Here is a 4,735-nt window from a genome sequence, read left to right as displayed (position 1 = left end):
TCTATCTATCTATCTATCTATCTATCTATCTATCTATCTATCATCTGTCTATCTGAGATGAAGCCAAAGGGTCAAGGCTAGTCCTGCAAAAAGCCCATTGCCTGCTCTCTGATGAGTGGAATAGACTCTCACTGCCTTTAATATAGTGATTTCAGGATAAAAAAACAACAGCTTTCTGATGTTATTAATATCATTGGGCCTTTGTCACACTTGAAAACATTTTTGACTCGACGCACTTGAATACTATTTAGAAAAAAGCCTTCAAGGAAAAAATAACATAACTGCGTCTGTAGCAGTAACGTCCCCACTGAGGCACAGCGAGCACACACACTGAGCATCTCGACAGGAAAACATGCAGATGTTTACTTTGGCAACAGACAGGTTTCACAGCTGGTACCTCCCAGGTCCAGGCTACAGAGTCGGACGTCTCCCAAAAGCACGTGCAGGCAGCAGTATGAAACCCTCAACTTAATCAGCTTATACCTGTTTCGTGAGCACGAGCAGAGTTTTCTGCCAATTCCTAAGCATCTTCTCATTTGGTTTTCCTGATGTGATATGTGAGTGAGAAATCGGGTTAATCCAATAGTGAGGACAAGCAAGTAACAGCGAAAAACCTGATCTGAATCAGGTTTGGGCAGACAAGGCTTTACTGACTATCTTTTCTTTCTCAGTTCAGGTAGAAAGGAGTTGATACAATCAAGGACATGCAACTCTTCAGTTCCTAACTAATGCGTGGAGAAAAACAAAAATTCACCGATGATCTAGAACCATCATATTGACTGTCAGATTTCCCTTCCTCTTTTGATGAGATTTCACCCAGTTGGCAAACAAGTATAAACAAGGATTACTTGTCCATTTTCCCTTTGCCCCCTTTCCCTTCTCACTTAGGACATTTCTTCTTACTGAAATTAATAAAGAATATTAATGGAGTATTCACTGTTCAATGTAAGAAAGACAAACTATATGAGGGCACTGTCCTCACTGAGTTTGGTTTACAATCCAGTTGGTTTCATTTGTAGCTTTTGTGCATTTTAACCGGATAGGGGCATACTATATAACTACTGTGTACACCTCGGTTTTTACTTGGATATCATAGAAAGGGTTCCATATTTGTATATATTAAAATATGGAATATCAGGAATATGGGATATTCCTACAACGGGAATATGCCATAGTCGCAGATAGGAATATGGAATTCAAAAGAATTGAACTACCTCATTCTTTTTTAAACAGCTACATACTGCTCCATTGTATGAAAATACCGCAATTTACTTCACCAGTCCCTGAATGATGCATATTAAATCTTTTGCTGTTACAAATAATGCTGCAATGAATAACTGTATGTTTTCTGTTTCCCACCTGGGCAAATATATCTGTAGGATAAATACCTAAAAGTTGAACTGCTAGGTTGAATTGCAGAGAACATGTGCTCTTGTGATTTGGTAACTATTATAATCAAGTAGCTATTGTCAAACTGTCTTCCGTGAAAGAAGACAATTCAAATACTCCATAAACACTTCTATATTTGCTCTCATATCTTTGGCACTTTACTGTTGAATGCCTTCATCAAGAGAGGAAATTACCAAATTTTGTGAATTTTGCCAATTGGAAAGATAAAAAAAAAGTCACCTCATTTTTAATTCGCATTTATTTTATTATGAATGAGGGTGAGTACTTTTCATATGTGAAGCAGATATTTAGGTCTATTTCTGGATCCTCTGTTCTGTTTCATTGATCTGTCTGTTACTGTCTTTTTCAGAATTAAGAAGGACGATTCTCAATTGAAAGAGAAGGTAGAACAGCTGAGCTCTACCACAGACTAGCTAGCTTGAATGAATGCCTTCGTCTCTTTGATCTTAGATCCTCCAGCAGGAGTGTTGGATCTGAGGAGTTCATTTACTCAACGTCTGTTTTGTTGAGCACTGGGCAGCGCCCTGGGGCTGGAAAGGAGAGCCAAAGCGGATGCTGTCTCTGCTCTCATGGAGTTTACAGTCAGTGTGGGGAGGGGGTAGACACAAGTCAAATCCTGACACAGGTTGTTGAGAGTCCCTAGCAACGGAAACAGGAGAAGTGGGGGAGGAGGAGGGGGGAGAGGGCCATAGAGATTTCCTTTGGAAGGAAGTGGAGGAAGTGAAACAGATCTGCTGGGGAAAGAGTTAGCCAGGTGAAGGGGCTGGGGCGTGGAAAGGAAGAGTTTTCCAGATAAACTTTCTGGCATGTGAGGATTTGGCATGAATAGAAAACTCTCTACTGTAGCTGGAGATAGAAAAATGACAGGAAAGTGGTAGGAGATGAGAGAGGCTGCAGAAGTAGATAGGAATCAATCCATGTAGAGTCTTAGATAAATATTTTGGTCTTTATCCTAAACATTTGTCTTATCTGGATCCTCTAGGAAGTCAATTCTGAATTAAGGACTAAAGCAGTGTGTTTGTTCAGCACATAGAATTTCTCCAGAAAGCTTATAAGGAAAACCATATTTCAGAGCTGTTCTTATCAGGGAGAAAGATCTGCCTGGTGTTCTCCCATCTTCCATTGCCCATTGTTCATGTCTCACTCTACAGAAAGCGAATTCCCCTGTGCTTCCAGAGTACATCACCCAGGCCTTCAGTGGTCATGCCCAAGGTGTGGCATTTCATCCAAACCTGGAAGTTGAGGCATATATGGAACACCAACCCGGAGAAATGAAAGGATGCCGTCAAGGGAAGATGAGAAGTGCACAGAGTTTGTGTCCTCTACAGCATTAAAAGAATCTATGCAAGAGAGTGCCATAGTCTGGCAACGGTGTGGAGAACAGCTCTGCGAGCACTGAGAATGGATGTATGGAAAACAGCTGGGAAGCTACTGCAATGGTCCGGAAGAGAAAAGATGGTGTCCAGGGTTGGGGTGGTGGGTGTGGAAATGGAAAGAAGCAAAGGGATATGAGAAATTTGAGAAGGTACAAACACAAGGACTAAGGGAATGGTTAGATTTGAGAAGTAGGGAAAGTCACCAAGGATGTCAGGTTTATGACTTGAGCCTCTGGTAGATGGTGGCATGAGATAAGAATCTGAGGTAGAGAATCAAGTTTGGGAGGAAAGATCATGACTTGGGGTTTGGACTTGTGGCTCTGAAAAGCTCAACTGGAGACTTTGAGATTATGAGTCTGATTGTTGGAGCGGTAGCTGTGGAAGTTGGTGACAGAATATAGAGTGAGAAGTGAAGCTTAAAAAACTGAAACATCTGGGGCGCCTGGGTAGCGCAGTCGTTAAAGCGTCTGCCTTCGGCTCAGGGCGTGATCCCAGTGTTCCGGGCTCGAGTCCCACATCGGGCTCCTCGGCTGGGAGCCTGCTTCTTCCTCTCCCTCTCCCCTGCTGTGTTCCCTCTCTCGCTGGCTGTCTCTCTGTCACATAAATAAATAAAATCTTTAAAAAAAAAAAAAACCTGAAACATTTAATGGCTCCGTGGAGAAGGATGGTAATGGAAAGAAGATAGAGGAAGAGCGGGGAAGAGGTAGGAAGAAAACAAGAAGAACCGAAGGAAGAGGGTTTCAGGAAGGAAGGGTCCCAGAAAAGGCCAGGGAAGGTGAGGACTGAGTCCTTTGCTTTAGCAACATGGTGGCCATTAGCCGTTTTAGTCAAAGTGATGGGCTGAGGAGTGAGGGAAAACAATGAAAAGGAAAAGTAGTATAAACCTATTCAAGAAGCTTCACTGGGGAGGAGAGAAGGAAAAAATAATAGCAGGAAGGGCTGTGGGTTGAGGATGTTTTTGTTTTATCTTAAGAGGGGCTTGAGTATGTTTAGCATAAATAGGAAGGATTCAGCGTCAGGAAAGGGTGGAGTATACAGGGGAGAGGAGACATGTTAGAATGTCAGGCTCTAGAGAGAACAGGAGGGGCTGGGATCCAGAACGTAGGGCCTGACCTCAGGGTAGGAAGCATCAGCCAGGATGGGAGGAAAGGAAGGGGGATGACGGCAGGGAAGGCGCGGCTGTAGCAGGAAGTTGAGGGTCTGGTGCAATGGCTTCAATTTTTGAAAAGTAGGAGGCAGGTAATATGCAGAAACGTGTGGTGGGGGTTGGAAAGGTAGGAAGGAGAGTGGAGAGGGTTTGAAATAAAAGAAACTCCCAACTTTGTGATCTTGAGAGCACTTCCTTCACGGGCAGCGTGGAGAAATGATTACAGGTGGAGGGAAGAGGGGAGATTAAAAGAGAAGAAGGAAGGGGGTCCCAGCCAACCCCTACCTTTGCCTCCCTACTTACCCTCCAGCCAGTCTTAGCTCTGGTCTTCCAGCTCATAGACAAGGAAGCAAACAAGGTGGGTCTGATATAGCAATTCCGAGTTCCTGGCTTCCGGGTAGCTAAGAAGTTGTCATTTTGTAATTCACACGTAATAGCTTAACACAACAATCAATCAGTGTTTGAGAATTCTTCTTTTATTCTAGCATCATGGTGATACTTCCAAATGTTGACCCTGGAAAATAAAATATTGTGAGCATCCACTAAAATTTTAACACCAAAGTCTGTTAAAAGTCTTTTGTTCCTTGGGCTTTTCTTTTCGGCTAGAACAGGACCTAACTGTTTAACTTGTGGTTAAGGATTATTTGTGCGGGGCACCTTGGTAGGTGAAATGTAGTGGATTTGGCGTTTTGCCCGTGGAACACTGGGCAGGAGCTCCAGTTACAAATTGCAGCTGTATAAAATAACAGGAAACGTGGGGCTTTGAAAGATTCCACTGGAAAGATTAATTATTTGGGAAAGA

The 4,735-nt window shown here is 43.0% G+C and overlaps 2 long non-coding RNA genes across 3 annotated transcripts in view; one reads left to right on the top strand and one right to left on the bottom strand.

Moving 5' to 3' along the window:
- Positions 1-930, top strand: part of LOC103671326 — a 4,800-nt gene extending 3,870 nt beyond the window's left edge. For both annotated transcript variants that reach the window (XR_005832947.1, XR_570842.2), the window contains one exon: positions 672-930. This is a non-coding gene — a long non-coding RNA (uncharacterized LOC103671326). The remainder of the gene's footprint in view (positions 1-671) is intronic.
- A 3,463-nt stretch (positions 931-4,393) lies between these two features.
- Positions 4,394-4,735, bottom strand: part of LOC121101025 — a 1,354-nt gene continuing 1,012 nt past the window's right edge. The window contains exon 2 of the long non-coding RNA XR_005832946.1: positions 4,394-4,447. This is a non-coding gene — a long non-coding RNA (uncharacterized LOC121101025). The remainder of the gene's footprint in view (positions 4,448-4,735) is intronic.

Source organism: Ursus maritimus, unplaced genomic scaffold (genome assembly GCF_017311325.1).
Source record: "Ursus maritimus isolate PB19 unplaced genomic scaffold, ASM1731132v1 scaffold_6, whole genome shotgun sequence".
NCBI classification, from domain to species: domain Eukaryota; kingdom Metazoa; phylum Chordata; class Mammalia; order Carnivora; family Ursidae; genus Ursus; species Ursus maritimus.
This window is presented reverse-complemented; position numbering and strand designations above follow the sequence as displayed.